Raw genomic sequence first — 12,595 nt, 5'->3', positions numbered from 1 at the left:
TTCCTGAGATCTTGCTAGAGATGGAAGTCACTGGAGCGCTTGTCTCGCTCGTCAGATTGGCCGAGCGGTCTAAGGCGCCAGATTTAAGCTCTGGTTCCCGTAAGGGAGCGTGGGTTCGAACCCCACATCTGACAATGCATTTTAAACATTCTGAAACTAACATACTCCCTTCATCTTATAGAACAAGTAAATTACGCAGAAACACGCCGCGGAGATTTTACTAGAGACGACAGTGACAGCAGTGCAGGCGTCGCACGTCCGATAGCCCGAGCGGCCGAAAACAAATAGCGGAACATATTTTTCTCGTGCCGAGTTTCAGCTCTTCTCACGGACGTTTCTGTGGTCGTTGTGTTGTGGCTCAGGGCTATTCCATTTTCCTTCCCTAAAAGGCAACGCGAGAGACTGTCAGGCAAATCGCAAGTGATCTGTACACGGACTAAGACGTCCGCACGTCTGGCAACATTCTCGCCAACTTGTATGCCGTGCCAACGACACGGGTTCATGTCCGATTACCGAAATTAGGCAGCGTTGGCCGTGGCTAGTGCTCGGCTGGATGACGAACTAGGAAGTCCGCGTGTCTTGGTTTCTTCAGTTTTGCCTTTTTCCTTAGTTTTTGGTGCTGCTGTGCGGTAATGGTACGGTCCAGCACGCTGACCCCCTCTTGCTCTCGGTACGCAAAGGCGCGAACATGCGGCCACAGTCAAATGAACGGGTCCGTTGTGTGTTTGTCGATGTGGCCTCTCCCAGTCGTTTCTAGCGCATGTCCTCTACACATACGCCCATTTGCAAGCGTCAGCTTTCGCGTCAGCCGAGCAAAGTCGACACATGGGGACACACGATGCTGTGAATCGTAATCCGCACTAGCCTACGAGGGGAGAAGGGAAACCATTCGTACCGTTGAAAACACTCTCCTGAGTAAAGGAGACAACTTCCGTGCGATGTCCGCGCTTCGAACCCGGAGCAGCTACTTGGGAAGCAACCATGCTGACCGACACACCACCACCGCCTTCTGCTACGCGCTGCTTGCGCCGTGATGTGTCGCCTTCCCTCCTGGCGCCAGAGGCCGAAGGCGATAGCGCTGCAGGCGCTCAACGCCGAGTGCGACGCGAGCACCACTGAACCCGATTTCCTGGTGCTGCTAGGGCGACATACTGTAACTAGGCGCAGAACTGACTTTCTCTGATAAATTGGCCCTTTAATGCACATCAGGGCGAACACGAAATTTCTAATATGAAGTACTCACTGACGATCCAAAGACGTTTCAGTATGTATGCGTCGGTACCACCGGGGCAGAGCCTAAGTATTGTAAAGTGAAGGCCCACAGTTAGAGCCTCACATGAAGTATTTCATTGGCTTCCCACGAGTGCGTAAACCAAAGCGTGGCTGTTGCTAGGAAACGGTCTTATTCGCCGTTCGTTAATATCTAGTTTTCTTTGCATCAATGTGACAATGTTCCTATTACTAAATACAGTTTTGCTAGTTACAGTTCAAACTGGAAGCGACGGAAGAAAGCGGTCCAACTCGCCACATTGGTTCCCGAAAGCGAGGGTGCGTTTAGTACGCCACATCTGACATTGCGTCTTACATATTATTAAACTGACATAATTCCATTCTACCGAAAAAGGAAAGAGATTTCGGAGTGAGGTTCCTGAGATCTTGCTAGAGATGGAAGTCACTGGAGCGCTTGTCTCGCTCGTCAGATTGGCCGAGCGGTCTAAGGCGCCAGATTTAAGCTCTGGTTCCCCTAAGGGAGCGTGGGTTCGAACCCCACATCTGACAATGCATTTTAAACATTCTGAAACTAACATACTCCCTTCATCTTATAGAACAAGTAAATTACGCAGAAACACGCCGCGGAGATTTTACTAGAGACGACAGTGACAGCAGTGCAGGCGTCGCACGTCCGATAGCCCGAGCGGCCGAAAACAAATAGCGGAACATATTTTTCTCGTGCCGAGTTTCAGCTCTTCTCACGGACGTTTCTGTGGTCGTTGTGTTGTGGCTCAGGGCTATTCCATTTTCCTTCCCTAAAAGGCAACGCGAGAGACTGTCAGGCAAATCGCAAGTGATCTGTACACGGACTAAGACGTCCGCACGTCTGGCAACATTCTCGCCAACTTGTATGCCGTGCCAACGACACGGGTTCATGTCCGATTACCGAAATTAGGCAGCGTTGGCCGTGGCTAGTGCTCGGCTGGATGACGAACTAGGAAGTCCGCGTGTCTTGGTTTCTTCAGTTTTGCCTTTTTCCTTAGTTTTTGGTGCTGCTGTGCGGTAATGGTACGGTCCAGCACGCTGACCCCCTCTTGCTCTCGGTACGCAAAGGCGCGAACATGCGGCCACAGTCAAATGAACGGGTCCGTTGTGTGTTTGTCGATGTGGCCTCTCCCAGTCGTTTCTAGCGCATGTCCTCTACATATACGCCCATTTGCAAGCGTCAGCTTTCGCGTCAGCCGAGCAAAGTCGACACATGGGGACACACGATGCTGTGAATCGTAATCCGCACTAGCCTACGAGGGGAGAAGGGAAACCATTCGTACCGTTGAAAACACTCTCCTGAGTAAAGGAGAAAACTTCCGTGCGATGTCCGCGCTTCGAACCCGGAGCAGCTACTTGGGAAGCAACCATGCTGACCGACACACCACCACCGCCTTCTGCTACGCGCTGCTTGCGCCGTGATGTGTCGCCTTCCCTCCTGGCGCCAGAGGCCGAAGGCGATAGCGCTGCAGGCGCTCAACGCCGAGTGCGACGCGAGCACCACTGAACCCGATTTCCTGGTGCTGCTAGGGCGACATACTGTAACTAGGCGCAGAACTGACTTTCTCTGATAAATTGGCCCTTTAATGCACATCAGGGCGAACACGAAATTTCTAATATGAAGTACTCACTGACGATCCAAAGACGTTTCAGTATGTATGCGTCGGTACCACCGGGGCAGAGCCTAAGTATTGTAAAGTGAAGGCCCACAGTTAGAGCCTCACATGAAGTATTTCATTGGCTTCCCACGAGTGCGTAAACCAAAGCGTGGCTGTTGCTAGGAAACGGTCTTATTCGCCGTTCGTTAATATCTAGTTTTCTTTGCATCAATGTGACAATGTTCCTATTACTAAATACAGTTTTGCTAGTTACAGTTCAAACTGGAAGCGACGGAAGAAAGCGGTCCAACTCGCCACATTGGTTCCCGAAAGCGAGGGTGCGTTTAGTACGCCACATCTGACATTGCGTCTTACATATTATTAAACTGACATAATTCCATTCTACCGAAAAAGGAAAGAGATTTCGGAGTGAGGTTCCTGAGATCTTGCTAGAGATGGAAGTCACTGGAGCGCTTGTCTCGCTCGTCAGATTGGCCGAGCGGTCTAAGGCGCCAGATTTAAGCTCTGGTTCCCGTAAGGGAGCGTGGGTTCGAACCCCACATCTGACAATGCATTTTAAACATTCTGAAACTAACATACTCCCTTCATCTTATAGAACAAGTAAATTACGCAGAAACACGCCGCGGAGATTTTACTAGAGACGACAGTGACAGCAGTGCAGGCGTCGCACGTCCGATAGCCCGAGCGGCCGAAAACAAATAGCGGAACATATTTTTCTCGTGCCGAGTTTCAGCTCTTCTCACGGACGTTTCTGTGGTCGTTGTGTTGTGGCTCAGGGCTATTCCATTTTCCTTCCCTAAAAGGCAACGCGAGAGACTGTCAGGCAAATCGCAAGTGATCTGTACACGGACTAAGACGTCCGCACGTCTGGCAACATTCTCGCCAACTTGTATGCCGTGCCAACGACACGGGTTCATGTCCGATTACCGAAATTAGGCAGCGTTGGCCGTGGCTAGTGCTCGGCTGGATGACGAACTAGGAAGTCCGCGTGTCTTGGTTTCTTCAGTTTTGCCTTTTTCCTTAGTTTTTGGTGCTGCTGTGCGGTAATGGTACGGTCCAGCACGCTGACCCCCTCTTGCTCTCGGTACGCAAAGGCGCGAACATGCGGCCACAGTCAAATGAACGGGTCCGTTGTGTGTTTGTCGATGTGGCCTCTCCCAGTCGTTTCTAGCGCATGTCCTCTACATATACGCCCATTTGCAAGCGTCAGCTTTCGCGTCAGCCGAGCAAAGTCGACACATGGGGACACACGATGCTGTGAATCGTAATCCGCACTAGCCTACGAGGGGAGAAGGGAAACCATTCGTACCGTTGAAAACACTCTCCTGAGTAAAGGAGACAACTTCCGTGCGATGTCCGCGCTTCGAACCCGGAGCAGCTACTTGGGAAGCAACCATGCTGACCGACACACCACCACCGCCTTCTGCTACGCGCTGCTTGCGCCGTGATGTGTCGCCTTCCCTCCTGGCGCCAGAGGCCGAAGGCGATAGCGCTGCAGGCGCTCAACGCCGAGTGCGACGCGAGCACCACTGAACCCGATTTCCTGGTGCTGCTAGGGCGACATACTGTAACTAGGCGCAGAACTGACTTTCTCTGATAAATTGGCCCTTTAATGCACATCAGGGCGAACACGAAATTTCTAATATGAAGTACTCACTGACGATCCAAAGACGTTTCAGTATGTATGCGTCGGTACCACCGGGGCAGAGCCTAAGTATTGTAAAGTGAAGGCCCACAGTTAGAGCTTCACATGAAGTATTTCATTGGCTTCCCACGAGTGCGTAAACCAAAGCGTGGCTGTTGCTAGGAAACGGTCTTATTCGCCGTTCGTTAATATCTAGTTTTCTTTGCATTAATGTGACAATGTTCCTATTACTAAATACAGTTTTGCTAGTTACAGTTCAAACTGGAAGCGACGGAAGAAAGCGGTCCAACTCGCCACATTGGTTCCCGAAAGCGAGGGTGCGTTTAGTACGCCACATCTGACATTGCGTCTTACATATTATTAAACTGACATAATTCCATTCTACCGAAAAAGGAAAGAGATTTCGGAGTGAGGTTCCTGAGATCTTGCTAGAGATGGAAGTCACTGGAGCGCTTGTCTCGCTCGTCAGATTGGCCGAGCGGTCTAAGGCGCCAGATTTAAGCTCTGGTTCCCGTAAGGGAGCGTGGGTTCGAACCCCACATCTGACAATGCATTTTAAACATTCTGAAACTAACATACTCCCTTCATCTTATAGAACAAGTAAATTACGCAGAAACACGCCGCGGAGATTTTACTAGAGACGACAGTGACAGCAGTGCAGGCGTCGCACGTCCGATAGCCCGAGCGGCCGAAAACAAATAGCGGAACATATTTTTCTCGTGCCGAGTTTCAGCTCTTCTCACGGACGTTTCTGTGGTCGTTGTGTTGTGGCTCAGGGCTATTCCATTTTCCTTCCCTAAAAGGCAACGCGAGAGACTGTCAGGCAAATCGCAAGTGATCTGTACACGGACTAAGACGTCCGCACGTCTGGCAACATTCTCGCCAACTTGTATGCCGTGCCAACGACACGGGTTCATGTCCGATTACCGAAATTAGGCAGCGTTGGCCGTGGCTAGTGCTCGGCTGGATGACGAACTAGGAAGTCCGCGTGTCTTGGTTTCTTCAGTTTTGCCTTTTTCCTTAGTTTTTGGTGCTGCTGTGCGGTAATGGTACGGTCCAGCACGCTGACCCCCTCTTGCTCTCGGTACGCAAAGGCGCGAACATGCGGCCACAGTCAAATGAACGGGTCCGTTGTGTGTTTGTCGATGTGGCCTCTCCCAGTCGTTTCTAGCGCATGTCCTCTACATATACGCCCATTTGCAAGCGTCAGCTTTCGCGTCAGCCGAGCAAAGTCGACACATGGGGACACACGATGCTGTGAATCGTAATCCGCACTAGCCTACGAGGGGAGAAGGGAAACCATTCGTACCGTTGAAAACACTCTCCTGAGTAAAGGAGACAACTTCCGTGCGATGTCCGCGCTTCGAACCCGGAGCAGCTACTTGGGAAGCAACCATGCTGACCGACACACCACCACCGCCTTCTGCTACGCGCTGCTTGCGCCGTGATGTTTCGCCTTCCCTCCTGGCGCCAGAGGCCGAAGGCGATAGCGCTGCAGGCGCTCAACGCCGAGTGCGACGCGAGCACCACTGAACCCGATTTCCTGGTGCTGCTAGGGCGACATACTGTAACTAGGCGCAGAACTGACTTTCTCTGATAAATTGGCCCTTTAATGCACATCAGGGCGAACACGAAATTTCTAATATGAAGTACTCACTGACGATCCAAAGACGTTTCAGTATGTATGCGTCGGTACCACCGGGGCAGAGCCTAAGTATTGTAAAGTGAAGGCCCACAGTTAGAGCTTCACATGAAGTATTTCATTGGCTTCCCACGAGTGCGTAAACCAAAGCGTGGCTGTTGCTAGGAAACGGTCTTATTCGCCGTTCGTTAATATCTAGTTTTCTTTGCATTAATGTGACAATGTTCCTATTACTAAATACAGTTTTGCTAGTTACAGTTCAAACTGGAAGCGACGGAAGAAAGCGGTCCAACTCGCCACATTGGTTCCCGAAAGCGAGGGTGCGTTTAGTACGCCACATCTGACATTGCGTCTTACATATTATTAAACTGACATAATTCCATTCTACCGAAAAAGGAAAGAGATTTCGGAGTGAGGTTCCTGAGATCTTGCTAGAGATGGAAGTCACTGGAGCGCTTGTCTCGCTCGTCAGATTGGCCGAGCGGTCTAAGGCGCCAGATTTAAGCTCTGGTTCCCGTAAGGGAGCGTGGGTTCGAACCCCACATCTGACAATGCATTTTAAACATTCTGAAACTAACATACTCCCTTCATCTTATAGAACAAGTAAATTACGCAGAAACACGCCGCGGAGATTTTACTAGAGACGACAGTGACAGCAGTGCAGGCGTCGCACGTCCGATAGCCCGAGCGGCCGAAAACAAATAGCGGAACATATTTTTCTCGTGCCGAGTTTCAGCTCTTCTCACGGACGTTTCTGTGGTCGTTGTGTTGTGGCTCAGGGCTATTCCATTTTCCTTCCCTAAAAGGCAACGCGAGAGACTGTCAGGCAAATCGCAAGTGATCTGTACACGGACTAAGACGTCCGCACGTCTGGCAACATTCTCGCCAACTTGTATGCCGTGCCAACGACACGGGTTCATGTCCGATTACCGAAATTAGGCAGCGTTGGCCGTGGCTAGTGCTCGGCTGGATGACGAACTAGGAAGTCCGCGTGTCTTGGTTTCTTCAGTTTTGCCTTTTTCCTTAGTTTTTGGTGCTGCTGTGCGGTAATGGTACGGTCCAGCACGCTGACCCCCTCTTGCTCTCGGTACGCAAAGGCGCGAACATGCGGCCACAGTCAAATGAACGGGTCCGTTGTGTGTTTGTCGATGTGGCCTCTCCCAGTCGTTTCTAGCGCATGTCCTCTACATATACGCCCATTTGCAAGCGTCAGCTTTCGCGTCAGCCGAGCAAAGTCGACACATGGGGACACACGATGCTGTGAATCGTAATCCGCACTAGCCTACGAGGGGAGAAGGGAAACCATTCGTACCGTTGAAAACACTCTCCTGAGTAAAGGAGAAAACTTCCGTGCGATGTCCGCGCTTCGAACCCGGAGCAGCTACTTGGGAAGCAACCATGCTGACCGACACACCACCACCGCCTTCTGCTACGCGCTGCTTGCGCCGTGATGTGTCGCCTTCCCTCCTGGCGCCAGAGGCCGAAGGCGATAGCGCTGCAGGCGCTCAACGCCGAGTGCGACGCGAGCACCACTGAACCCGATTTCCTGGTGCTGCTAGGGCGACATACTGTAACTAGGCGCAGAACTGACTTTCTCTGATAAATTGGCCCTTTAATGCACATCAGGGCGAACACGAAATTTCTAATATGAAGTACTCACTGACGATCCAAAGACGTTTCAGTATGTATGCGTCGGTACCACCGGGGCAGAGCCTAAGTATTGTAAAGTGAAGGCCCACAGTTAGAGCCTCACATGAAGTATTTCATTGGCTTCCCACGAGTGCGTAAACCAAAGCGTGGCTGTTGCTAGGAAACGGTCTTATTCGCCGTTCGTTAATATCTAGTTTTCTTTGCATCAATGTGACAATGTTCCTATTACTAAATACAGTTTTGCTAGTTACAGTTCAAACTGGAAGCGACGGAAGAAAGCGGTCCAACTCGCCACATTGGTTCCCGAAAGCGAGGGTGCGTTTAGTACGCCACATCTGACATTGCGTCTTACATATTATTAAACTGACATAATTCCATTCTACCGAAAAAGGAAAGAGATTTCGGAGTGAGGTTCCTGAGATCTTGCTAGAGATGGAAGTCACTGGAGCGCTTGTCTCGCTCGTCAGATTGGCCGAGCGGTCTAAGGCGCCAGATTTAAGCTCTGGTTCCCGTAAGGGAGCGTGGGTTCGAACCCCACATCTGACAATGCATTTTAAACATTCTGAAACTAACATACTCCCTTCATCTTATAGAACAAGTAAATTACGCAGAAACACGCCGCGGAGATTTTACTAGAGACGACAGTGACAGCAGTGCAGGCGTCGCACGTCCGATAGCCCGAGCGGCCGAAAACAAATAGCGGAACATATTTTTCTCGTGCCGAGTTTCAGCTCTTCTCACGGACGTTTCTGTGGTCGTTGTGTTGTGGCTCAGGGCTATTCCATTTTCCTTCCCTAAAAGGCAACGCGAGAGACTGTCAGGCAAATCGCAAGTGATCTGTACACGGACTAAGACGTCCGCACGTCTGGCAACATTCTCGCCAACTTGTATGCCGTGCCAACGACACGGGTTCATGTCCGATTACCGAAATTAGGCAGCGTTGGCCGTGGCTAGTGCTCGGCTGGATGACGAACTAGGAAGTCCGCGTGTCTTGGTTTCTTCAGTTTTGCCTTTTTCCTTAGTTTTTGGTGCTGCTGTGCGGTAATGGTACGGTCCAGCACGCTGACCCCCTCTTGCTCTCGGTACGCAAAGGCGCGAACATGCGGCCACAGTCAAATGAACGGGTCCGTTGTGTGTTTGTCGATGTGGCCTCTCCCAGTCGTTTCTAGCGCATGTCCTCTACATATACGCCCATTTGCAAGCGTCAGCTTTCGCGTCAGCCGAGCAAAGTCGACACATGGGGACACACGATGCTGTGAATCGTAATCCGCACTAGCCTACGAGGGGAGAAGGGAAACCATTCGTACCGTTGAAAACACTCTCCTGAGTAAAGGAGACAACTTCCGTGCGATGTCCGCGCTTCGAACCCGGAGCAGCTACTTGGGAAGCAACCATGCTGACCGACACACCACCACCGCCTTCTGCTACGCGCTGCTTGCGCCGTGATGTGTCGCCTTCCCTCCTGGCGCCAGAGGCCGAAGGCGATAGCGCTGCAGGCGCTCAACGCCGAGTGCGACGCGAGCACCACTGAACCCGATTTCCTGGTGCTGCTAGGGCGACATACTGTAACTAGGCGCAGAACTGACTTTCTCTGATAAATTGGCCCTTTAATGCACATCAGGGCGAACACGAAATTTCTAATATGAAGTACTCACTGACGATCCAAAGACGTTTCAGTATGTATGCGTCGGTACCACCGGGGCAGAGCCTAAGTATTGTAAAGTGAAGGCCCACAGTTAGAGCTTCACATGAAGTATTTCATTGGCTTCCCACGAGTGCGTAAACCAAAGCGTGGCTGTTGCTAGGAAACGGTCTTATTCGCCGTTCGTTAATATCTAGTTTTCTTTGCATTAATGTGACAATGTTCCTATTACTAAATACAGTTTTGCTAGTTACAGTTCAAACTGGAAGCGACGGAAGAAAGCGGTCCAACTCGCCACATTGGTTCCCGAAAGCGAGGGTGCGTTTAGTACGCCACATCTGACATTGCGTCTTACATATTATTAAACTGACATAATTCCATTCTACCGAAAAAGGAAAGAGATTTCGGAGTGAGGTTCCTGAGATCTTGCTAGAGATGGAAGTCACTGGAGCGCTTGTCTCGCTCGTCAGATTGGCCGAGCGGTCTAAGGCGCCAGATTTAAGCTCTGGTTCCCGTAAGGGAGCGTGGGTTCGAACCCCACATCTGACAATGCATTTTAAACATTCTGAAACTAACATACTCCCTTCATCTTATAGAACAAGTAAATTACGCAGAAACACGCCGCGGAGATTTTACTAGAGACGACAGTGACAGCAGTGCAGGCGTCGCACGTCCGATAGCCCGAGCGGCCGAAAACAAATAGCGGAACATATTTTTCTCGTGCCGAGTTTCAGCTCTTCTCACGGACGTTTCTGTGGTCGTTGTGTTGTGGCTCAGGGCTATTCCATTTTCCTTCCCTAAAAGGCAACGCGAGAGACTGTCAGGCAAATCGCAAGTGATCTGTACACGGACTAAGACGTCCGCACGTCTGGCAACATTCTCGCCAACTTGTATGCCGTGCCAACGACACGGGTTCATGTCCGATTACCGAAATTAGGCAGCGTTGGCCGTGGCTAGTGCTCGGCTGGATGACGAACTAGGAAGTCCGCGTGTCTTGGTTTCTTCAGTTTTGCCTTTTTCCTTAGTTTTTGGTGCTGCTGTGCGGTAATGGTACGGTCCAGCACGCTGACCCCCTCTTGCTCTCGGTACGCAAAGGCGCGAACATGCGGCCACAGTCAAATGAACGGGTCCGTTGTGTGTTTGTCGATGTGGCCTCTCCCAGTCGTTTCTAGCGCATGTCCTCTACATATACGCCCATTTGCAAGCGTCAGCTTTCGCGTCAGCCGAGCAAAGTCGACACATGGGGACACACGATGCTGTGAATCGTAATCCGCACTAGCCTACGAGGGGAGAAGGGAAACCATTCGTACCGTTGAAAACACTCTCCTGAGTAAAGGAGAAAACTTCCGTGCGATGTCCGCGCTTCGAACCCGGAGCAGCTACTTGGGAAGCAACCATGCTGACCGACACACCACCACCGCCTTCTGCTACGCGCTGCTTGCGCCGTGATGTGTCGCCTTCCCTCCTGGCGCCAGAGGCCGAAGGCGATAGCGCTGCAGGCGCTCAACGCCGAGTGCGACGCGAGCACCACTGAACCCGATTTCCTGGTGCTGCTAGGGCGACATACTGTAACTAGGCGCAGAACTGACTTTCTCTGATAAATTGGCCCTTTAATGCACATCAGGGCGAACACGAAATTTCTAATATGAAGTACTCACTGACGATCCAAAGACGTTTCAGTATGTATGCGTCGGTACCACCGGGGCAGAGCCTAAGTATTGTAAAGTGAAGGCCCACAGTTAGAGCCTCACATGAAGTATTTCATTGGCTTCCCACGAGTGCGTAAACCAAAGCGTGGCTGTTGCTAGGAAACGGTCTTATTCGCCGTTCGTTAATATCTAGTTTTCTTTGCATTAATGTGACAATGTTCCTATTACTAAATACAGTTTTGCTAGTTACAGTTCAAACTGGAAGCGACGGAAGAAAGCGGTCCAACTCGCCACATTGGTTCCCGAAAGCGAGGGTGCGTTTAGTACGCCACATCTGACATTGCGTCTTACATATTATTAAACTGACATAATTCCATTCTACCGAAAAAGGAAAGAGATTTCGGAGTGAGGTTCCTGAGATCTTGCTAGAGATGGAAGTCACTGGAGCGCTTGTCTCGCTCGTCAGATTGGCCGAGCGGTCTAAGGCGCCAGATTTAAGCTCTGGTTCCCGTAAGGGAGCGTGGGTTCGAACCCCACATCTGACAATGCATTTTAAACATTCTGAAACTAACATACTCCCTTCATCTTATAGAACAAGTAAATTACGCAGAAACACGCCGCGGAGATTTTACTAGAGACGACAGTGACAGCAGTGCAGGCGTCGCACGTCCGATAGCCCGAGCGGCCGAAAACAAATAGCGGAACATATTTTTCTCGTGCCGAGTTTCAGCTCTTCTCACGGACGTTTCTGTGGTCGTTGTGTTGTGGCTCAGGGCTATTCCATTTTCCTTCCCTAAAAGGCAACGCGAGAGACTGTCAGGCAAATCGCAAGTGATCTGTACACGGACTAAGACGTCCGCACGTCTGGCAACATTCTCGCCAACTTGTATGCCGTGCCAACGACACGGGTTCATGTCCGATTACCGAAATTAGGCAGCGTTGGCCGTGGCTAGTGCTCGGCTGGATGACGAACTAGGAAGTCCGCGTGTCTTGGTTTCTTCAGTTTTGCCTTTTTCCTTAGTTTTTGGTGCTGCTGTGCGGTAATGGTACGGTCCAGCACGCTGACCCCCTCTTGCTCTCGGTACGCAAAGGCGCGAACATGCGGCCACAGTCAAATGAACGGGTCCGTTGTGTGTTTGTCGATGTGGCCTCTCCCAGTCGTTTCTAGCGCATGTCCTCTACATATACGCCCATTTGCAAGCGTCAGCTTTCGCGTCAGCCGAGCAAAGTCGAGACAAGTCGACACATGGGGACACACGATGCTGTGAATCGTAATCCGCACTAGCCTACGAGGGGAGAAGGGAAACCATTCGTACCGTTGAAAACACTCTCCTGAGTAAAGGAGACAACTTCCGTGCGATGTCCGCGCTTCGAACCCGGAGCAGCTACTTGGGAAGCAACCATGCTGACCGACACACCACCACCGCCTTCTGCTACGCGCTGCTTGCGCCGTGATGTGTCGCCTTCCCTCCTGGCGCCAGAGGCCGAAGG

The 12,595-nt window shown here is 51.1% G+C and overlaps 8 non-coding genes across 8 annotated transcripts; all 8 read left to right on the top strand.

Annotated features, from left to right (window-relative positions):
- Positions 1 to 50: 50 nt before the first annotated feature.
- On the top strand, positions 51 to 134 carry Trnal-uaa. The gene has a single exon. It is a non-coding gene; the product is annotated as a tRNA-Leu (tRNA).
- A 1,561-nt stretch (positions 135 to 1,695) lies between these two features.
- Trnal-uaa lies at positions 1,696 to 1,779 on the top strand. The gene has a single exon. It is a non-coding gene; the product is annotated as a tRNA-Leu (tRNA).
- Positions 1,780 to 3,340: 1,561 nt separating this feature from the next.
- On the top strand, positions 3,341 to 3,424 carry Trnal-uaa. Its single transcript has one exon. It is a non-coding gene; the product is annotated as a tRNA-Leu (tRNA).
- Positions 3,425 to 4,985: 1,561 nt separating this feature from the next.
- Positions 4,986 to 5,069, top strand: Trnal-uaa. Its single transcript has one exon. It is a non-coding gene; the product is annotated as a tRNA-Leu (tRNA).
- Positions 5,070 to 6,630: 1,561 nt separating this feature from the next.
- On the top strand, positions 6,631 to 6,714 carry Trnal-uaa. The gene has a single exon. It is a non-coding gene; the product is annotated as a tRNA-Leu (tRNA).
- A 1,561-nt stretch (positions 6,715 to 8,275) lies between these two features.
- Trnal-uaa lies at positions 8,276 to 8,359 on the top strand. Its single transcript has one exon. It is a non-coding gene; the product is annotated as a tRNA-Leu (tRNA).
- Positions 8,360 to 9,920: 1,561 nt separating this feature from the next.
- Trnal-uaa lies at positions 9,921 to 10,004 on the top strand. The gene has a single exon. It is a non-coding gene; the product is annotated as a tRNA-Leu (tRNA).
- A 1,561-nt stretch (positions 10,005 to 11,565) lies between these two features.
- Trnal-uaa lies at positions 11,566 to 11,649 on the top strand. Its single transcript has one exon. It is a non-coding gene; the product is annotated as a tRNA-Leu (tRNA).
- Positions 11,650 to 12,595: the final 946 nt, after the last annotated feature.

Source organism: Schistocerca americana, chromosome 7, assembly GCF_021461395.2.
Source record: "Schistocerca americana isolate TAMUIC-IGC-003095 chromosome 7, iqSchAmer2.1, whole genome shotgun sequence".
Lineage (NCBI taxonomy): Eukaryota > Metazoa > Arthropoda > Insecta > Orthoptera > Acrididae > Schistocerca > Schistocerca americana.
Note: the sequence above shows the minus strand (reverse complement) of the source record. Positions and strands in the feature narration are given on the sequence as shown.